This window comes from Nasonia vitripennis, chromosome 2 (assembly GCF_009193385.2).
Source record: "Nasonia vitripennis strain AsymCx chromosome 2, Nvit_psr_1.1, whole genome shotgun sequence".
NCBI classification, from domain to species: domain Eukaryota; kingdom Metazoa; phylum Arthropoda; class Insecta; order Hymenoptera; family Pteromalidae; genus Nasonia; species Nasonia vitripennis.
This window is the reverse complement of record NC_045758.1, coordinates 4,859,304-4,882,630: the sequence shown is the minus strand read 5'-3', so window position 1 is coordinate 4,882,630 and position 23,327 is coordinate 4,859,304. Positions and strand designations below refer to the sequence as shown.

The 23,327-nt window shown below is 47.7% G+C and overlaps 1 protein-coding gene across 4 annotated transcripts in view; it reads left to right on the top strand.

The window, feature by feature from the left end:
• LOC100679613 (dentin sialophosphoprotein) overlaps positions 1-23,327 on the top strand; it is a 119,516-nt gene that overhangs the window by 14,960 nt on the left and 81,229 nt on the right. For all 4 annotated transcript variants that reach the window (XR_512498.4, XM_003427083.5, XM_003427084.5 and 1 more), the window contains exon 2: positions 2,288-2,348. The gene's annotated coding sequence lies outside the window, so the exon portion shown is untranslated. The remainder of the gene's footprint in view (positions 1-2,287; positions 2,349-23,327) is intronic.

The window sequence follows — 23,327 nt, the reverse complement described above, 5'->3', positions numbered from 1 at the left end:
TGCTAAATAGAGGCGTTTAAGCTGCGTATGATTTATTTGAAAATATCAATTTGGTCGTGACTTTTGGTGTCCAATGATAAATCTGTTTTTGAAGCAAGTACTCACATCTTGACCGGGGCTAGTACAGCGTATCTATCGATAAACATTTTTAAGTGCTCTTCGCTGAGATATCCCCCGAGTGGTTTCAACTGTTTAGATTGTGGCTGTTTATGCGCGCTTCCGAGTTATATTTACGCCGAATAAATTTAGATACGCTTACCAAGTTCATCTCGACGTTTCTGAATCACGAACGCAAATAACGAATACCACTACTATAGACGAATATTTGTTTTCAAATTTTAAGAAAACATCACTACGCCGTCACGAATAAACCATTCGGCGCCTCAAATCACAACAAAAGAGAACTGCATCGGATTTACATATCTCCTTCGAGAAAATTCCACGTCGAATTCCCTGCCAGCACGTCGAGATGTAAGCCCACTAAAAATAGCACCCCCGCCCGCCAAAAAACTAAAATCAAGGAAGCGGCGCATGCAGCTGAGCCGTGAAATATTTCGAATTCGCGCTTTGCGGTTTTGCACGAAAAAGCCGAAATACTTGCGCTTACGTAACCCGAGAGACTCGCACGAAGCGTACATCGCTATGGCCTTGGCATGTATTTTTAGTGCGAGAAAATGCGTGGCCTACATTGTCGTCGTCAAAGTGCAAGACGCTGTATATACGTATAGAGCCGTGGTTCCGGCGTCATTGCGACAGTCTTCTACATAGTACTACTATACTACGTGAAAAAAGGAAGCAAAGCCGTCGGCGCAATTATGTAAATTCATACTTATACTCCTGCGTAAACATCGATGCACACTTTTTTTCTTCATTATTCGCGTTAGATAACGCTATCGCGCACTTCGTGCCTCGTAATAATACATTAACTCGTCCACGTGCGAGAACGTTGAAAATTCAAGAGATTTACAGTGAGTCACGGAATTGAAAATATGCGCTCGCGGCATCGCGCTTGAAATAACAAATAATAAAACGTGCGATATTTCCACCAGCCGCCGCGAGTCGTCCGCAAGTTTATTATTCTCGAATCATACGTGTGACCTAGTCTCTTTCTCTCTCGATCGTTCACTAAAAAATTCGCCGGGAAATAACCGGAGCTAAACAACAACAACAACGACAACGTTACGTCGAGCTCTAACACAAAGCATTCACTCTCTCTAATTCGTGGTATTCAAATCATCCGAGTACACAGGCGAGCCGTCTGGAATAAATTCATCATCCGTTTGCGCGCCCTGCCCTCTGAAAAATTCTCGAAATTCTTCATCCCAGTCGCCCCTGCTGTTACATATTCCCCAAATTTCCCCGCGCGAGAGCGTCTGTGTATTCCTCGCGAGTAATTCAGCCACGTCTCTGCAGCTTTAGCAGCAGCGGCGGCTTCTATACAGCTACGGAACAAGGCAAATTTGCCGCTCACGTATATAACCTTCCGCACAGAGTCGGAATTTCTCCCTTTTTCCTCCTCGTGCTTCCCTTCTCTCTCTCTCTCTCTCTCTCTCTCTCTCTCTCTCTCTCTCTCTCTCTCTCTCTCTCTCCAGTTCACCCATACCCCCGCACTCGAATCAGCGGCGCATCGCCTGGATTTATGTAAATCGAGGCGTGGAAGACGCACCTTCCGTCTGATGTACAGCCCCTCAACACGTATAGGTATACATACATACGTGTGTGTGTGAGCAAACAGTGGCGCTTCGTTTTATTTCTGGACGTTTGTTTTGACTTTGTTTTGCGCCTGCGATTCCGCGGATGGATACGCCTTTATGCTCGTCCGACTGGCGCTCGGCGCAGCTTGTAAAAGATGTATGCACGCGATATCTTTTTCGCGAACGCGCGTTTGCCGGCTAACTCGATGTGCGCGTGTGTGCTGTGCGCGACGTACCGAGAGTGAGCTTGAAAGCGAGAGCTGGAAGTTTGTTTCCACTTGCCTTTTTTCGCCTGATCGGTTAAACAAATGCGCCGCTAGATTTATGCCCGTATTGTTGAGCGAGCGCGCATCTGCGCGTACGCGGAATGCGTGGACTGTTTTAGTTGGCGCTTTTGGCTGGTGAACTGGAAAGGTCACTTTTGTTTGTTTGGCGATCAGGATATAAATGGCGATACAGGAATAAACGTTGGTGAAAATATTTTTTTCCGCCGTATTGATATGCACAGATTGTTTTAACGCGCATTCGTTTACGCATCGATATTTTGCACGACGTATGAATAATTAACGATGAATTTGCTTTTGTCGTTGCAGAGAGGACCAGGCCGAGCTGTAGTCATGGGACTTCGATTGACAATCGCGCCGTGCAGTTAAGGTGAGCAGAATTATTATGGATAATTTATGCAAGTACAGCGGAGTGAAAAGTTTGAGAAAATAAATTCCGAAGAAATGCCCGCGACAGGCTCTTGAGAGGACGTAAATAATTAGACGAGCTTCTCATAATTCCTTCGAGCGCAAAGTTAGCTAGTAAAAGTTCTTCTAACCAACTTTGGAAACTTTTTAAAATAGCTTTACAAGCTCGAGCGTCAAATGATAATTCGTGAAATTACATCGATCAATATTCCCCACACAATAACATCCAGAAATGAGACCAAAAAATAAAAGAATAACATTTCTCGCCATTAACAACAACGACAGAGATAATCACGAGGTTAACGAATGCAAGAAAGATTCAAACCCATTTTTTTCCCACAAAAGACCGCAGCACGCTCGCAGAAAGAGATTTCTCCTCGTTAGAAAATTCAAAAGAAGAGAAATTTCATAACCCCGAATTGTTCCCTCCTACATTCGCGCGGGTGCATCCATTTTTCGTCCGCGCGCGTGCAGAAGAGCGAGGTGCCAATTAGGAAATCACCTGTATGTGTGTGTGTGTGTGTGTGTCGGGGTCTGCTCCTCGTCGACCCGGTAACCCAGTGAAGCGACGAGCGTGCGAAACCAGCGGCGTCGTGTTCCATTGTCGCGAATTTACCAGCCGCAAAGACAATAAATTCCAGGTGTGTCTGGGAAAGAGAGATAACTTGGCACATCCACAGCGAGAGAGGGTGAGAGGGACTGAGCTACGTAGCTCTATGCAGTCGTGTGGAACGACTCTGGCGCAGTGCGCGAAGGCACATATCTGGCCTGATGTATACGGTTTTGGATTATGTCTGAAAAATGTAATGGCGCGGTATGTGGTAGCGTCGAGAAATGTGGAGGAATGAAAGTCCTTTTGGAAAATATTGAATTTTTTTAAAAGGATTGCAAATGTTTAGGCAGTCGGCGAATATTTACCACAAAGTCTTTTTATTGAGTTTGGGGTCGTAACGAATGCAGAAAACATTACATTTGTATACGGTAGCGGGATGTAACGGAACGGCCATAATTTTAGGGGCTATACGGGGACTACCGGCACTCGTGCAGCGCTACTGCGGATTTCCCAAGTGTCTCTTTGAATTATCGTTGCCATTTAGTCAAAAAGAGAGCCAAAGATAGGTGGCGCCACCCTCTTTCTTGCGACCCTCTCGCTCCCTTTTCTCTCTTTCGAGCCATCAGAGAGAGTCCCCCTTGATCCAACTATCCCTTCGGTCCCCCCTTTTACCTCTCCGAGGCCATAACCGGGGGATACAGGAGCCAAAGGAAGGGCAAGTTAACTATTTTGATTAAAACTTGCTTCCGCGTATAGTCAATATGCGCGAGCGAAATTAAGAGTTATTTTATACCCCCAGTGTAACGACTGAAATTGACTTTGAGCATTTTAAAGGGGCGGGTTACCTTCCGAGGGTTCTTCAGGGAGCCCGGACTGGAAGTTTTCGCGGCTAACTTTTTTGAGTGCCCCCGCTTCGTTTTTCCTTGAATATTAGTTATTGCGTCGTGATTTAATATCTGGGCTGACTAAAATTTCATGCGATGCCTGGATATTCATAATTTTCTCGTTACTCACTACGTTCGGATTATTAGATCACTGAGGCGAGAGAAAAAATTGTAAACTAGGTAATGGATTCATTGCGGGACATTTTACATATCATCTCTCTTCATAAATCTATTGAATAATACATCGTAAATGAATCTTCCTTTTATACATTCTCCTTTTTCATTTCAATGCGGATGAATAATGTATATTGTAAACGTTGAATCAAAATGTGATTCTTCACCATTAAAAGACCATTAGAGCGTGACTTACTTTGAATGATCGATTTGTTATGTTTTAACATGCGTTCAAAAAATTGGAGCAGATGTTTCAAAGCTCGGAACAGGTAACGGTTCATGTCAAATTCAAGGCTCGACTTTGCTGTCTCAAGCTGTTTTATATCCTTCCAGATAATATATGAAAGTACACTTAAGAAAGCGTAAAATATACTTTTATAATATAATCTGATACAATAACACATTGTATTCAAATTTTCGCCTCTCTCTCTCTCTCTCTCTCTCTCTCTCTCTCTCTCTCTCTCTCTCTCTCTCTCAAAGCCCATTCACACAACGTCGGATTTTCGAAACCAGTCGGAAAGAGTAAAACAAAATCGAAACCGCCAACTCGATGGAACAAAAAAAACGCAGTTCCAGCAAAACGCAATTATCCGGAAACGCCCACGCCACATCTCTCACTCCTTCGAGCAATGATCGAATCGATGACGCAACGATTAACCGCATTCAACCGTTTCGCGCTTCGTATATCGAATTTCCCAAATATTTAATCCCGTCCTTCAGCCATTATGAACCGAAACCACCCACACTCGCTAATAGACGCGTCAAACCCAGCCATTATATCCAGCGCATCTTGACTCCTCCGCTTAAAGAACGCTAATTGTAGGTAATTAGGTCGAATTAATGTTCGAGGCTGCGCGACGAGAGGAGAACGCCGACAAGAAGTCCGAAACGGATACCCAGAGAGAGAGAGAGAGAGAGAGAGAGAGAGAGAGAGAGAGAGAGAGAGAGAGAGAGAGAGAGAGAGAGAGAGAGAGAGAGAGAGCTGAGAGCATAGGTAAGAACGAGCCGAGTTATGTGTGTATATAGAGCCACGGCGAAATGCCGTAGAATGCAGGCGCGCTACGTTGCACCTCGGTCATGCGATTAAGCCGTCATTATGCAGTTTTGGCCGCGCCCTCGCGATTCCTGGTTATACACACTCGGTTTTTTGCAAATTTCCCTGGCTCGAGTTTCCAGCAAAGTATGCGCGGACTTTCAAGCGCTGCTTTATATTGTTGATCGAAATTAGGTTTACGCGAGGATTTCCTTCTTCTTCGCGAGCATGCGGTTAAGCTATACGCATAACGGTGTTGAAAAACGTTTTAGCATTAATTTTCGTAGCTGCAAAAAATATCGTGGCTCGTTGAGTTATGGCCGTATCGTTTTTACATGCGCACGCGCGTATTACGAAGGCAGGTACAGTTACACTCGAAATGGATATAATTCTTTCTTTAACTACGACGTATCGTAGTAGTATATATGGTAGTCGCGCGAAGCTATCATCTTGCAATTGCCGCAGTGACTGAAAGCTGCAGATGGCGTGGTTACGAGCACATTCCACGTTGGTACAAAATTTTCTCTCGATTCCCGTAATATCAACGAGAACATTTGAAATAACCGAGCGTTTACAGTCGACTAATGAGGCTTTTTGTATAATCACGTGCTGCTGATTGCTCGAATTGAATCGGAATTTGTAAAGTGAGGTAATCGTTCTAATTGACGTTCCCCGTATACGAATGAAAATTTTGTTTTTCTGATCGATTCAAACTGAATTTCGACGAAACGAGAACATTAAAGCAATAATAGAAACGAGGAGAGCCCTGATACGTTAGTATTTCATAAACTTCGCAAACGGCAAAGCTGACTTTACAGCATCGTAAAACTGCTACTACGGGCATCTCCTCTCTCTCTCTCTCTCCGACAACACTGCAGCTAGGAAAATTTCATTAAATTTTCGCCGAAGCCTCGCCGCGGTAATTAGAGTTGTACACGTATAGGGTAAAAATCTCATGAAAACTTTTTAGCCGGTACTTTCGGCGAATCGTGAAACTCAGATAGCAGAATGGTTAATGTTGGTTTACAAGCTACCGGCGGCGGCGCGGCGCGTACGTTTCAAAAAGTAATAGTGCCGGCGCGCGCTCATTTGAATTTACGGCCGGCTCGCTGTGTTCGGCGGCGAATATCGCAGTGATGCAGTAGGGGCTTCTCTCGCGAAAGTCGAGAGGGTAATTTAATTATGCGAAGAATCGCAGATGGAGAGAGACGAGCTGCGAGTGGAGAAATTATGGAAAAATTTCTCTCCGAGTAATGAACGTATAAGGCGTGTATAGGTTATAAGATGATGAAGAAGCGGATTCAGCGCCACAATGAGCGTAACGGAGAAAGGCGAATTGATGGTATTTACGATGAGATTGGAGATCTTTTGTGAGATGCCTTTTCGTAAATATCATATCACAACTTAAATAATTAAAATTTTCACGTTATCGATCAGCACGAGATAAAGGGTCCGAAAAATCCATCATAAACATTTCTCGCACAGAGCACACAGCGAACCAAAGCTTCGCCATCCATAAAAACTTTCAGAAACTCCGCTCGTGTATCTCCAGCCCACGTAGACATATCCTGGCCAGTCGTAAATCATCGATGCATCGCTGAGAAAAAAAGCAGCTCACACGCCGCGACACAAAAACTATGTATACACACTTTCGCACACAACAAGCAACTCTCTCGCGACGCTTGAAACACGAGCGAAGCAGGACAACTTTCTTCGATTTCGAAAAAAAATATCGCGCGCGCTCGGGGGATATCGAGCGGCGAAATGAAATCTCTCGCGGGATCGCGTGTCGCGGTGATACCGCTGGGCACGCGCCCAGTCGAGCTCGAATATCCTAACTCTTTTTCTCTCTCTCGCGCGATTTTTCATTTTTTTTTTTAAATTTCTCGTTCCTCCTGTTGGCGCGAGACACCGCAAAGTGCCGGCGGCGGCTGGATGAACGAGCAGCAGCGGGTTTAAACGCCGTCGGAGCCCACCTACGGCGTTTTCTATTTGCCATACTCGCTGCTGCGGCGCGGCTGGCTGTGTGTAGACCCGCATGAGCTTTATATGATTAATTAAGCGAATTAATTAAATCGCTTTTCTGGCGCTTCCTTGCTTACGCTATAGTATCGGATACGTAAGCTGATGAGTTATGGAAGCTTCCCTCAAGCTTCTGACGAGGTATTATGAATTATAAACGTTGAGTAAACTTCGACGTCGGTGATGGTTACTAGTCAAAGGTTTGGGAAAATTGAATCGTGCTGCAAAAATAACAGCCTCATACTCTCAAAGCATCAGGCTGAAAACAACACAGCGCTATCCGCAACAACTACAGGCCTTTTCGCGCGTGTCTCAGATAATGCAGCGTTAGCTCGCGTGCCGCACGGTCACGTTTTGGCGCGCGCGCATCCGCCTCTTTTCTCTCGCTCTCTCGCAGCGAGTGATTTCGAATGCGAAGAACGCCGCGGAGCTCGGAAGCCGCGGATGATGACCGTGAGCGCGAGGTTCTGTACTGCTGAATCGTGCGATGGTCCAGGCTCTCGCGCGCTCGAGCTCTCCTCCACTGCGGTCTGGAAATGATAGAAATATTTCAGGATGGGGAAGTGCCTTTATCGCGATGCGCGTTTGTAAGTGCGATCGTTAGAACGGTGGTTCTCTCGCGCTCGAATTGGCCGGTTAGGATCTAGAGGAAATTTCGAAAAGGTCCCTTTTGAATTGGCTGTTATTGGATGTTTGGGTTGAGGTGTGGGATTGTATTTGAAATTGCGGTAGTAGATGTGCAAAACTATGGTATAGCCGTGAAAGAAAACGGTTTTGGACTGGCCTTTCCCTCACCGCATTAACTTTTCGGCTCTTTAGTTTCTGGTCGGCGAAGATAGGTGGCGCATAGGCACTTTTTCCATTACCCACATCACTTTGATGCGCGCATAGTGCATTATAGCGCTTTGTCACCCATGACAAAATTGCCTGTTATTGAGCCCGCTTGAGGGCCGCTCATGCTATAACTGCAACTGTATCAACAAGGCAGTGATTTCACAATTTCCTCAACGTGCATACTTTGAAGGAAATCATAATCTTGTCTAATACAATTAACGAACGTATAAATTTGCGCAATCCACAGCCCCTGTTACATCAGCAATCGTGACAGCAGGCAAAATCCACAAGCCCACACAGTCCCTCGTACATCAGTCAACCCCTTCCCTTATAGTCAGAAAGCCAATAACACAACCGGCGCAAACATCACACTCGTGCGTACACGTCCCGCCGTGCACTTTTCCCTTTCGATATACCCTGAACTTGATACTTTGCGTCTCTCCATAACACAGATCCCCTGACGCTCGCACACACAGAGCGTCGACTGCAGCACGTTCCGCGACGTGATAAATTGCACCGCGAGAGAGCTGTGGCCAAGATGCAGCAGCGGTTTTTCCCTCGACGCCGGCAGTCTCGTGACGAGGCGTTTCGCCGCCTCTAATCGACGGGATCCTGTTGCGAGAGAGCGTGTACAACATACGTACACGATCGCCTGGAGAGAAAAAGGCTCTGCTGCTGCGCAGCACTTATCTGATTCCTTGTCACTGTGCGGCTGCAGCTGCAGATGCTGTATGTCTGTGTGTGTGTGTGTGTGGAAATCGAGTTATTACTCGCCGCCTAGGAGACCCCGAGGTTTTTCTTCCTAGGAATCGTACTGCTCCAGCTTTTATCGCGTGGCTCTTTCTCTTCGAGTATAACTGCGGTTGAATTTTTAGTGTAAGTCGTGCGTAGGCATTTGTAATCTTTAAATGGATATGAGGAAACGAGTATGCTCGGTTTTTGTAGGAGTTATAACAGTGTATCACTAGCGGCGGTGAGAGAGCGAGGGATTTCGATTTTGTTTAGAAAGGGAGCCGAAGCTCGATCGCGATGGTAGACTCTTGCACTATATAGACAGTCGGTGAAAGTCGGAGTAGGAAAAACACGGTTACGGCTGATCGAATAAAGCGCATGTGTTTTACATAAGCCGAGTAGAACGCGCACGACACGGAATATGGCTGCGAACCAGAGCGTCATTTAATCTCTACCGCGAGATGCGAATTTTTATTTTCAATCGAAAAAATCGCTCGTTTCGTCATAGTCATTCTCGCAAAGCTCTACTTCGCATTATACTCTTCTCTTTACCGCTCCAAAAGAAAAAAAAGAGGAGATGAGCGCTTGTTCGAAGAAAAAGCTCTCCTTCGAATTTACCGTCGGGGTAATTGTTGTCGTGTGGTGGATAAGTATCTAAATAACTGTTGGGCCGCGCGTTGCATTATGTACCTTTAAGACTCGATCGACAAGAGGGGGCGCCGCTGCAACCGAACTCGTTTGCGAGACCCGTAACGATCCCTCGGCTATCGGGCTTCTCTCTCCCGCGCACATCCAGCCGCTCCATATATTCCAAACTTTACGCGCTCGTTCGCTCCCGTGTATCGGCTCTCCGCGCTTTACTCTGTCGGCTCGAGTTTTCTATGGGATGGAGATGGTTATTTCCCTGTAGCGTCGTTGAAGAAAATACTCCCGGGCTTCTTGAGCTTCTGTCGGCTTTTTTCGACGAAATCAAATAATTTCACCTCGTTAATACACGAAGCAGCCGTTAAAACTCAGTTAAAAATCCGCGTGGTATGCAAATCGCAAGGAAGACTTCGTGAAAACGGGAGAAAATAAGTTTCGCGGGAACAAGTCTACCGCACACTGGCCATTGTGCAGCGTCGCTACTGTGCACGCAACGGGCATGTGCACGCAGATGTGGGAACGACGCGTCCTCTATTCTTTGGCTTCTTCCACGTCGATGTGCTGCAGCGGCTGCTCCTCCTCGTTTCTTCAAAACTCGCCTAATTAACGCGACGAACGCTCCCAAGTGCCTCTCTTGACAATACCCTCGACTGGTTAAAAGTCCCGACGAATTCTGACGACACTGCGCAGCAGTTTCTCTTTTAACGCGCACAAAATCGTAAATAGATTCTTCTTAACGAACTCGACCTTCCGCACACAGCAATTACAGGAGAGACGATCTAAAAAGCTCTCGTCTAAGCTGTGCGCCAGCCATCGTTACAAGTATTTCCCATTAAAAGTTTAGCGACTCTCCTCGTTCGCGTTACATAAAATCCGATCCGGAAATTGATACACTCGGCTCTCTTGTTCCTTTTTAATTACCTCCGCTAATGGCGCACTCAACGCACTGCCTGTCGCGCATATTACAGCAAAATTTTCGTGACAAATCACCCGCGCGCTCCAACGAGTCGCGCAATAAAAGTCGCTCTCGCTATAACACACGTCCTGCCTCGTAAAGCACCTATGCACATCCGCGAATGTTCCGCAGTCGCCTGCGGGCATTTACGCAACAAAACGTGAAGGCTTCCTCGATCTTCCTTCGAGTTATCTCGCTCCAAATGGTAAATTACGCGTCGGTGGCGAGTCGATGCAGGCGTAAATCAAAAGTTTATCGGGAAAACGCGCCGCCTCGTAACGCTTCGCTGGAGTCGCCGCTCTGCGTTTCTGGCAATTAGCCTCGGACTGGAAAATTGGGGGCATCGGGGAAAATATAACGCCCGGCTTCTCACGTCCGATTCATTATGCACGGCTCCGTTGAGCGAGAACGATATTCTCTTCGCGGCTGAGAAAATATGTATAGGAGAGCGAGTGAAAATAATCGGGATTTCGCGCGAGCGCGAGATTGATGAGCGAGAGGGAGTGTTATTACCCTCTGGCATGGCACGCGACGCGTACGTTAGCGGATTTTTATTTTATTTTCTTTTTCAGAGCTGTGCGCGCGAGACGAGCGTCTGTGGAAAACTACGATGAGATCGAGAGAAAAAGATTTATCAGGGGAAACAGAGTGAGAGAGATGAGCTGGTGAGAATTAATGCGCGACTGATGGCCTCTAATGGCTGCGGGATTTTGCGCGGTTCTTATTTTAACGATTTTAATTTTATTTTTTGCTACAGCCAAACTTTCTTCGCGAAATTAAGCGTCACCCGTTAATTCAATAAAGAATTTTGAAGTAACGTAAACCCACATAATACCTTCCCGGAACACAGAGCGTCAAAACTTTCCTCTCATTAAGCGCTTTAAAGCCTCGCGCTAACACAATAGCAGTGCGCGCAAGCCCCGAAAGAATGTGACGACGACGAAAAAAAAAAGCGAGTGAGAGTGATCGCCTCCGCGCTAAAAGCGACCATCAGACGAGAAATATTACTCGACGGGTGGCAACTTTCGCGCGCGCGTAATCTCCTTCATGTTATTGTGCGCCGTTCGCTGCTTTGAATATTCGACTCGCGCGCGTGGGCAACGCGATGAAGCGGAGGAAACAAATACGCGCCGGCGCCGAAATAAAACGTGCGTTTATACGGGCGAGCACCGTCAGTGAGCGTGACCTTGTGGACGCGGTCATGCGAAGGTTTATTTTTAGATTTTGTACATGGAGAAATTTTCTCTTCGGCTGGTTTAAAGTTCACAGCGTTTCCGATACAGACTTACGTGAGTCGGTGCACGAACCGACTGTAAACTGTAGACTATATACCTCTTGGAAACTTAACGCTATAATTCCCGTGAAAAAAGCACATAATAGCAGCCGGCTGAGCCGCAATACCCCGATTTTATCAGCCATTAATAATAGCCAGAAAATTAAATCGCGGCGTTGCAAAAAGAAGCTGTATAGCAACCGCTCGGGTGTAAGCACAAAAGAAACCCGATGATCTCTCTCTCTCTCTCTCTCTCTCTCTCTCGCGCGCGCGCGCGGCGAAACGAGAGAACCCGCGAAAATTATTGCGATCGCGTGTGCAGCGCTGCGTCAAACTATCTCTCTTCTGCGGCAGATAAATAAGCGGACGACGACCGGTGCACTTTCTCTATCATTATGAGCTTACGTAAGAGAGCCGTGCGCATGCGCACGCTTGACCTATCCCGCGAGTAAGAGGATATAGCGCCGCGCGCGCGGGGAGAAAAAATTAGCTCTCTTGGATGTGCGCTCATTATTATAGGCTGCGTTTTTTGTTTTGTCCCTCCGACTGTGGAGCTGCGCGGCTGCGGTAGACAAAGGGATATGCTTCTTGTTATTGGCGTGACGATGGCCTTTTTTTACTCCACTGTGTAGCGAGCGAGAAGTCGATTTTTTTTCTCAAGCATCGCTCTTTCATCGTAGTTTTTGGATAGGTTTCAATAGTAATCGATCGACCAAGCTACATCGAAATTCGTTCCCGCCGAAGCACTAAAATATTCGGCAGCAGAATCAAACTTGCATATGTCATCGTTAATCACTTAATTCCCATCATGGATATAATATTCACGTAACGCACTGTCCTCGTTCGTTCGACCGAATATACCTCACACACAGAGCTCGAAATCGAAAATCCAGAGCGTAAAACGTAACAACGCGGGGAGTAGAGTACAGACGACGACGAGGTAATGAGTTAATTTCGCCATTGTTCGAGTCCTCGGGCAGAAACTCCGTCTCACGTGTGTGTTTGTGTGTGTGTGTGTGTATAGGTACACCCGGGCAGGATGAAGCACCCATTGAAAACTCGGTTCGCCTATTAATGCGCGCGCGTACGGCAGTTGTATACACTTGCGCGCATTATATTGTATACGTACACACACCCGTATGATGCATTGACGCGAGAGCGCACGTGACTGTGACGCTACGGGGTATGTGTGTACGACTATATTTATATGGCCCCGTCGTGTGTAAATCAAAACCCTCTCTCTAGTCTTTCCTCTAATTATACCCAGCCAATCACGAGAAGCGGGCTTCGGTTGATCCTGTAATCAATTTGTAATTGTGACTCGCGGGGCGAAATATGCTATATTATAGCACCGTTATTAATTAGATGTATGTGCGGGAGGTGTGGTTTCGTGGGAAAAATCTTAATAACTTCTACATCGTGTGGAATGAAATCGAGAAATAGGTATATCCAGATACATTTCGAATTCAAAGCATCTGTCGAGGTCGGCTCGACGAATAAAAGCAAAATCCCGGCGGATCGATTCTCCTTCTCTCTCTCTCTCCTCGATTATTCCATTTTTCAAACATCGCACCCTTCAAAATCCAGCTAATCTCCATTCCCTCGCGAGGAAATCGTTGCGGCAAAAAAACTCACTCTCTCTCTCTCTCTCTCTCTCACTCGCGAGCATTTCACCCCGCGAAATATAAAGTGTAATTTACGTCGTTGTAAAATTCTCCCTTTCCATGTACACCATCGCATCTTCCTCCAAAAAGCCAAGGCCGACACCCCGCACGTACAGTCTGGCTCTCTCTCTCTCTCTCTCTCTCTCTCTCCCCAACAGCAGCAGCAGCTAAATTGCAAATATTCCCCATTAAAAGCAGAATCGGGAAAGAGCTCGGCGCCGTCCCTCGTAATAAATCATAATGAAAATAGCGCGGCGCAGCGGCCGCCAACAGCAGCGGAGCAAACACGACGACGTTTCGCGCTCTCGCCTATAATTTCGGGGGTCTCCCCTCCTGCTTGTATATACGTAGCCTCTATAGCTATACACCACGCTGCTGCATGCCGTTGGGCCAATCGATAATCCAGCCTGGCGCTAAAGCCTTCTCCCTCGGTTTAATTGATGAAAATTCGACGAAAGCAGAGAACGTAACGTGTGTACCTTCTCGGTTGCGAAAAAAGATTGGATTCGTTTGTACTTTATCTTTATCACCTGTGCCAAAATAGGAATCGGCTCAATTAGCAGAGTCGTGCGTCCGCATTAATGTCCGCTTTTCCTTCACTATGCGAGTACACAGCTTGATTATCCTCGCTTCTATATGGAAGAGGAGACGCTATTTGCATCTCTCAGCTGAGTCGATGAAATCGGAATTCAGTTCGGCCCGGTGCGATTGGAGAACCCCCAGCTCTCGTTTATTATTTTTTCTCGCTACTCGCCGAATGGCAATGAGATGATAAGGGAATTAAAGTATTCTCAGCCACGAGGTCTTCATCGCTCAAGATCGCGGGAGATAAGTATACAGCCGTTCGTATGGAAAGTAATGATCGAGTAAGAAGTTTATTTACCGTCTAGCTTCCTCTTATCTCTATATTCACTCTGCTGCTGTTTGCGCGGAGCACATAAGTCTCGAGAAAAATTGCCCGAACGCCGAAATTGTATAATTCCACGATTCAATTCCCACTGACTTTTTTCTCTCAGCTCTCTCGTCAAGTCGGAGGATCCCTCGTTATTTTTACTCAAACTTCGCGTCAAAGCGGCTTTCCACCCCCGAAAAAAGAAACGACGGAACTAATCGGTCTTCGACTTTTTTCCCCGTATTCATCCTCGACTCGCCGCATACGGCGTATCTAATCGCTGGGGATCGCGCACGAAATGAAACTAATTTCACCGAAGCAAGAATCACGTCATACTCTTATTATTATACACATGAGACACACACACACATAACGGGGGAGCTTCTTATATCTCGGATTTCATTCCGAGCCGACGCGCGAGCTGCGCATATACAATTTGCCGACGGCTTTGGCTCTCCCCCTTTTCTTAATTTTGCCTTAACGCACTGACTGACTGATTGCTACTGCTGGGGTTCTCCCGCTCGAATTGGCTTCGAGCTTGACGCGGCGTCGTGCTCGTCAGCAGTTTTCGAAGTGAACAAATGCTGTTTATGATTTAGACCTGTCAGTCTTGGGGTGTTCGCGAGTTTTCGATTTAAACGATATGAATCCTCGCAGGGGGTTGATGGGGCTATTTGGAATATTGAGTTCTGTCGAAATCGAGTCTGTTCGCGAACGATTAGTTATAAGGCCTTTGTATTCATCTTCTGTTTGTGATTAACGATGATGTTTTCTCTTTTGTTTCAGGTGAGTTACAAATGCAAATCCTGGCATATAATCGTATTCCGTAAGTTCGACCGATAAATCACTGAATTTTCGATTGGCCTCATTCAATCCCTACGTTAATTTCGTTCCCCTCTCCTTTTTATTTCGCGCCCAAATATTTGAATTTACGCGCGGCTCTTGGCCATTCATGCTTTCGGCCGCAATCGAATTGGAGCCCCGATATTTTCAAAAATTCGTTATTGTCGCACAGCACAATGCCCCCATCCCGTTCAATATTCCAGGCTCGTGTGCACACAGATCGGATGAAAAATTCGATTCGCCGAGCAAAATATTTCGAGCCGCATACGCTGCGCGCGCGGACGAGATTCCCGAGTCCAGTGTTCTCTGCGGTGATGTCGTTCCCCCTCTACAGGCAGTACTGTATGGAGGCTCGCGCATGAGAAAGGCAGACAATTATTCGAGTGTCGGATTAATTTTCAATTAAGCTTAATCAATAGGCAATTTGACACTTTAGTTATGGTTCATCACGATCTCGTGCCAGTGGTCGGGTGCGGTGGTCCTTTAATTTATCGCATTCTTAGCTTCGTTGAAACCGGTGCCCGTTGAGCGAATATACTTCTGCGGAGGGTTATAAATGCTCGTTCGTAATGCTCGAACGATCAAAAGAACGGTCGTTTATTTTACACGTACCGCGCTATACCCTGTAACGATGTGCAATGAATTATCATCAGTTTCATTGCAGCAGCCTGGAGCCATCCCGGTTCATCAAAAGCTCTATCCCTCGGTTTTATCACTCCACATCCTCCGCAGACTTTCTCTCGCTCTCGTGTAATTACGCGCGCACAGAAGCAGCAACGAATTATTTCAATGGCGCAATGAATTCAAAACACAAACCAGCCTCGAAACTTCGCTCTCGCGAGAATCAGCCCAGCGATCTATATAACAACGCTGCAGCTCACACATCCAGACAGTATATCAACGCGGAGAGAGATTCTCCAGCAAACTTTCGTCTGGCTCGTCGGCGGCAGGTATACGCACAGTTGCGCACTCGCTATACGAGGTTAAAACAATTCGCAACGTATATACGCGCGTGTAAAACGCCTAGACATCTCCGACGCAGGAAAATCAATTAGGTGCCCCCAGCTCTCTCACGGAATTGTTTAATTACGCGGGCGAATCGAAGCCTCACGCTCGACGTCCCTTTTCATCCTGCCGAACTTTTCTCTCTCCCCGACGTAGGCTGTTTGTGCGCTCGAGGCTTTCTTATGTATACGTGTAGGTGCGCGCCGGCACCGGTGAAAAAGGCTTCGCTCGTTCTTCGTTATAGACTGCGGGGAGTAATTTTTACCTGATTTGCCAGCCCGACGGATTATTGATCCACCAGTCGCGAGAGAGGCTGCTCTTTTCGCGAATCATTTAATCGGCTGCTGCTGCTGCAGCCGCAGCTTTGTTCGCTCGCTCGAACTTTTCACGGGGAAAGGAGCTTTTTATTTTACTCGAAGGCTGCTGCTGCTTTTCCCCGTGAACTTTTTCAGTCTTTGTTTATCCCTTCGAGTGTTCGTTTAATTAACATTTTTTTTCCGCGCTGCACAAAGGAGAAGAAAAGTTGACGGATAAACATTCGTTGTCGTTGTGACATGAGCTTTGATGTGCAAAACGTTTGTCTCGGCGGTGAATAATTCCGAAAGCCTGCCGAAGAAGGCTAACTGATTAGACCTCGATCAATCAAGTTGCAGAAACGCCTTTGAACTTCTTGGGGCAGAGGGCTACGTGCTCGATCGGTTTTACGTAACGAAGCTTCGACCAGGCGTGCTCATATCGACTTCCAAACTCCCATTATACGATCCGAGGGCTCTATAGCTCGCTCTACTTATCACAAATTGAACGACGCTTGATTACGTCTAAGCAGTGCTCCGCCGTAAAAAAAGCGTCCCAGCTGCACTAACTTTTTACGTCCCGGCTGTAAAAAGTCTTGCCTGCAGCGTATACTACTATATTATCCAACTAAACTCCCTCTCTCTCTCTCTCTCTCTCTCTCTCTCTCTCTCTCTCTCTCTCTCTCTCTCTCTCTCTCTCTCCAGTGCGAATAAAAAGCACCCTAGACATCCCTCAGCTTATCCCCGTGCTATCAGCCCCCGCTGGAATTTTTCGAATTCACGGTAATCTTCGTCGGCTCGTCGACGCTGCAACGACGCCTTGTGTGTTTCCAGGCGCGAGAGAGAAGAAAAAAGATTTTTAGCCAGAGGCGCAAACGAACTGTAACGGCCGGATCCTCCCGAAATCCCGGAAGGCGGCAATTTCGCCGCGCGGAAAACACTGCTGATCTCGTAAACATGCCAGGGGGGAGTAGAAAAAGAGAGAATCTCTCCGGCTGTGTGTAGACGGAAAAAAAGTGGAGGAAGGACGGGGTGAAGCGTCTTCATCGCGCGGAGGTGCGAGGAGCCGTGAAAGACGGGTGGAGTCAACGAGATAAAAGTGGGTGGAGTAGTCGAGGCTGAGGAGGGAGAGCGAGATGGAGTAGTTCAGCTGGCGGAAGGATAGTGGACCGTGTGTATAGGGATGTAGACGGTGATGGCGCGATCGGGATAACGGGAGTCGACTATTCTATTTTTGACTGAGTGATGATACTTACCCCCGGCTGGGCTAAACGCTGTACTGCGAGTAAACATCGAAAAAATTTAATCAAAGGACCTTACGCACGCGAAATATTCGCGCAAACTTTCTCTTGCGCAACGTCGCTCGAATGAAACCAAATCTGCAAGAGGGACGACGGAGAACCCCCGAAAGCGTCGCGATAAAACTCATAAAGCGCCACGTGCGCGGCGCATATAACCCAAAAAGAGGGTGCGCTGCTATGCCTCTTCCCTCGCGCATTATAACACAGAGCTATATAGCATCAGAGAAAGCGACAGGGCATGCAATATGAAAAACCGACAGAGAATGAGCAGCGCAGCACGTCTCGCTATCGGCGCGCGATAGCGAGACGTGCCATCATATATAACGCGCTAAAGGCGCCGAGAGCCCATAAATTCACGCGGAAGAAGATCGCGATAGTCGACAGTCGTCCTCGCGACGAAGGGAATACGCGGCGCGTCACTATGGAAATGATACTTTTTGTTCGGCCCCTAGCTCCGTTATACGCTCTTTATTACGTTGGAATTTTCGCGAGTACCATGAGCTCTACTCGTCTCGCCGTTGTCACCCAGTTTAATCCGAGCCGGTGTTATGCTCTGTTTCGCGGATGCCTCCGCGGTTCATCGGACGTATGTGCTGCAACTGGCGCTTTTTTCCATTCGATCTGCGGCGCCTGTCAATGGCCTCTCTTCCAATGAAGCTCGCTTTCCTTCCGCGTTCTTTTTTCGTCCTCGTCGTTGCTGTTGGGAGGTATCGCGCAATTGCCTTTATCGATTGGCTTGCGACCTTGCAAACGTCGCAGCCGCGTCGATACGAGGAATGTCGTTCGATTCGGCCAAGCCCTGAGTGCGCGGAAGAAACAAGCGAGTGAGGCGAGTGTGGTGCGGGCACACTAGAGAGAGAGAGAGAACTCGAGAGACCAGGGTGTTGGTGTGCAGTGCGGGCGCACACCAAGACGTCTTCTGCGCGAGGCGTCTGGCCAGCGCACGCGAGAGAGAGAGAGAGAGAGAGAGAGAGAGAGAGAGAGAGAGAGAGCAGTGCGAGGAGACGCGTGTGCGAGGGATAGAGACAGCGCGAGAGAAAACCCTATAGCTGCGCGGCTGCAGCAGGTCGGGCTTGCCACAAGCGGGAGGCATAGCCCGCGCGCGCGAGAGAGAGAGAGGTCACACTGGCCGCGCGGTGACCGGCGAGAGCCGAGTCGAGCGCGTACGTGTGCGAGCGAGGCCGCGAGCGCGTACCACGTGACGCTACAGGCTACGGCTTGGGGGCTAACGTGCAGACGCGAGAGAGAGAGAGAGAGAGAGAGAGAGAGAAAGAGAGAGAGAGAGAGAGAGAGAGAGAGAGAGTCAGCCGTCAGCGGACTGGACCTGGGCCTGTGGCCCGCCGTCTGCTGCACGAGCGTGGCTCGTGTTTGAGCGTCCCAGCGTAAGCCCTGCGTGGCTAAACTGTGCGCGGGAGGCACTACAGACACCGTGTTGTACCGTGGAAGGGCTGGGCGAAATACATGTGCAATAAAACTTAACCATTGTGTGTGATCATTTTCCCCTCTACCGAGCGTTCTACCAAACGTGATGATCGCGGTCAAAAGCTACGTTTAGAAAAATCCTAGTGCATGCGAGGCTCTAGGTGTTGCACACCTGTGTTGGGAGGCACAGCGTCGCAGGCTGTTGCTGTTAGGGACACGTAACGCCCCGCTGACTTGTCAGAGGATGAACGAGGTTTTAGAACATCGGGGCTTTACGTAAAAAGCTTTGTTGGACAGAGCCTAATTTTGGATTTTCATCAACGCTGATAAACAAACTGATAAATCAACAAGCTGTGGCGTTTTCACCAATCGAAATCATTACATCCCTCGCTCGCTATCTCGAAAATCCCCCTCAAGCCGCTATTATATCTATTGGCTCGCCGGCGTCTTTTCCCACACCCTCATCCCGAGCCATATATTTCTCTCGTGTTTTTTCTTTATTCTCATCTTGGCTCGCTGTACAACAGAGGCGAACCTGCGTATGGCGGCAGACTGCCGAGCGAGCGTTTCGCGGCCGCAGAAGAGAGAGAGAGAGAGAGAGAGAGAGAGAGAGAGAGAGAGAGGGAGAGAGAGAGAGAGAGAATAATACAAGAGACGGGATCTAATCCCCGAAGATAGATTTCGCGTTTTTCGGCGGTGATCGAGCACGCGGTATCTTCTCTGATAAATATCGATGACAAGCCCGACTGATTGAATTCGCCTCGAGTTTGTACGGAGGACGGAAAAACGTCGTCGCGGTGGATGGATAGCCGAGGATTTTTTTTCTTCTTCCGCGACCCTTGTGTGTGCGCCCTTTCGTTCTGATACTCTTAACGGCGGATCCATCGAGATTTCGCTGTTTGCTCGAGAGGAAAATTGAGAAATTCTTTTCGTACTCGACTAATTTAAAAACTTTGCGGAAAGATGAAACGAGCGTGTTTGTAAAGCCCCGCCACTCGCGCTCAATCCCTCATTAGACTGCGTAAAAGGAAAGGAAAACACATGGGATTGAACGAGTCGCTCGGGTGAAAAGAGAGATGTGCGAGAGGGTAGTGTACGTAGTAGTCTCTCGTCAGTGCGTGGGGCGTCATGAGACCGCGGGATCAGAAGCTTAAACGATCTCCTCCGCTCACACGGCTACTTTTATATACGCTCGGCAGCCTCACCTTTATCGCTTATTCCACTGCGGGGTCATCGCTTTCTCTCGCGTCGAGGGCAGCTCTTTCTCGTTTCGCCTTTTTCCCTACTTTCTTTTCCTTCTCCTCCCGCGTATCACTTTCGCATACGATGAATACCGCGGTACAGACGCGACGATTCAATTTTTTTTTCTAAAATTAAAAGCTGCTTTTCACAAACTATGGCGATTCGGGGAAAAATCTGCCAAAGGCTTTTAACTAAATAGTCCCGCACGCGTACGCGAAACTCGAAACCGCTCGCAGCCTTTCTCGCGCCCGACGACATCAAAGGCCGGAGCATCAAGAGGATAAAAGCACAAAAGCAGCAACTAATTAACAGAGCTTCGGGCCGAGATTCACCGCAGAATTTGCAAAATCCGAACCGTGGCGGGGTTTCCAAATTTTCCGTACGCGTATAGTCCCGGTGACATTGAATACGGAGTAATTATATTCGGTCCTTTATAAAGCAGTATTATCGAGGGATCATATCGACCATACGACACTCTTACTCTCGACAAAAGCGGATCCGATGATACAGAGCCGACTCCTTGGAGGAAGAGGCGTTATTGCACGAGCAGCAGTCGCACAATGGCGCTGTATAAAAAAAAGTAGGGGGAGGATTCATATTTATAGACGCGCGTCTCTCTCTCTCTCTCTCTCTCTCTCTCTCTCTCTCGCTTTCTTCTTCCACGTGGCTTTGACGCGTATACGCGTATAAAAGCGAAAGGGAGAGCAAAAGCGTTCCTGTTTCATAATTTACGTCGGCCGACCGACGCGCATTTGGCTCAACTGCGGACGAACTTTATTTACGCGCGTATTATCTTGGGCCGCTCTATGCGTGTGTGAGGGAGGGCATTTGGCAAAGGTCTATCTTTAGGAGGAAAAATATGGCCGTAATCTCTCTGATGCCGTGCTAGAGGCGTTTGTTTGATCGTTTCCTTCTCGTTGTTTCTTTCTTTTGCTGAAAGTTACGTTTGTTTGCTTCGGTTTCTAATAGTACGCTGTGTGTGTGTGTTTTTTTTTTGGCGAATCGATGCGGCTTTTCATCGTCGTTGTTTCCCGGGATATAACGCAATGTATAAAGTTTCAAAGTGCATAATGCCCAAGCCTTTTCATTGACGCGTGTATAATAGGGTTTTGCCTATGAGCGGCTTAGTATTAGTGTTAATGTGCAATTTACATAAAAGCGACGCGGGGAGATTTCGCAGGACGATCTTCATAAAAATGTAGAGAGTAAATCCCTCTCCCTGAAGCTCTATTCTTTTACGACTTCTCCTCTCGTTCCGCGAAAAATACTGTTGCGCAAAGTCCCACACAAACAAGAGAGGTCCAGCTTTGAATTTTCGAAAACTGTCTAGCTCTCAGACGTCGTTATCGACGTCTATGGGATTTGGGCGCTGCCCAGAGAACGGAATTGATTTGGCACACAGGGCGCATTAAATTTCGATAAATCGCGGGAGGCAAATAAGAAGCTGCGCCTCTGCGATGGCCAAACAGAAAAGTTGGCCGGAAACCGAAGACAGGGAAAGAGAGAGAGAGAGAGAGATAGAGAGAGAGAGAGAGAGCTAGAGTTCCATCCAGTTCTGTCATCCTCGCGGATTATGGACTAAGCCTCGAGGGTGCAGGAAAGGGGGGAAAGTGCCGCCTAAGCCGTTTTGTCCGACGTCGTCTAACAAACACGTAGACGTCGCTGATGCACACACGAACGCTGTAGCTCAAATCCTAGACAAAATAAAAGCCAAGAGATAGCGCAAATCCTTCCCCGAACTTTTCTGCCCAAGTCGCTTTCAATTCGCTTCTGAATCAATGATGCCGCTGCTGTATTATGCTCGTCGAGGGGCCCAAGTTGTCGAAGTTGGAGGTAATGTGGTATCGAAGTGGATTTTCGCCTCGAATTTCTTCAATTCATGCATGACTTATGCATACCGCTGCGGCTATAGATTTGTCGACGTTGTTTGTCGAAACCGAGATGGACGTATTAATATTTATGATGTGGAGAGGTTCCTTCGTCTACTCGTCCACGAGGGGAGAGTCCCGATGAACTTGTGAACTTTCCCGAGACATTTTGTACAAGTAACCTCCCGCGCGCTGCGGGTCACAGGTTCAATATAAGCGCGACGTGAAAGGTATGATGCCGCGCGAATAACTTGCGAAACAAGTAGTTAATAGAGATCGATTCGGCTACAAATTTTCCTTATATAAAGATGTTTATACAGCTGCCTCGCTGGAAATTTCGTAGCTTTCTAATTGCAACAAGATTATGGGAATCGCTGATACTCCAAACTCTCACACCTTAAACTTGGTTACTCAACATCAGACGCAGCGCGAATAAAAGGATATAAAGTCAAGCTCTTCCGTCGACTCAAAGAGTTAACTGTTGCTTCCACTTGGCCTCGAGGCATTATAGCTTCGATCGAACGGCTCTCGCGACAAAAAGAAGGAAAGAAAAATGTCGCGCGCGTGCGGAAGACCGCAGCGAGTAAATTAAGAAGCTAACATATCGTCCTCGACCCCCCGAAATCCGATACCTCACTCTCCAGAAGCTGAACGACGTCGACACAGAGTCGGCTCCGCGTGAACACAAAAAAGCCAGGGGTTCGCCTGCAGGATATACACTCCTTATCTCCTCTCCAGTCCTTTGCAATGATAATAAACGCGCTCGCCCCCAAAGGGGACAGATAGCTGAAAGCTCGCCGCAGTAGCTGGTAGTTTCGAAAAAATTTATTCCCCAACGCTTCTTCTTCTTCCTCTCTCTCTCTCTCTCTCTTCGTCTTGATTCCGGGGCGCGTGTGCGGTCAAAGAGCGCGACAGCAGAAGCCCGAGGATATACAGACTGCGGTGGTGTATATAGCTACCTACTGTGTTACGCGCGCGCCGCATCGCCTGAAATTTTTATCCCCGCGTCAGCTGCAGGGCTGAAGTATCGGGGGGGAAATGGTCCTTGAGTTACCCTATACTCCTTCTCTCCTAGCAAGCATTTTTTTTTTTTTTTACATGGGGGACTGTAACCTCCTCTTGGCTTTTTTGAAATCATCCTTTCTGTCTTCGTCTTCTCTTCTTTAATTTTTTACACGAGGATTGGATATTACACTTGTGGCAGCCGCGCCACACGCTTTTGCCAGCACACTCAACACACATACGCGCACACGCAGACCCAGGCGCCCGTGCCTCGAACAGCGTGGTCCGGATTCGCACTCATTAG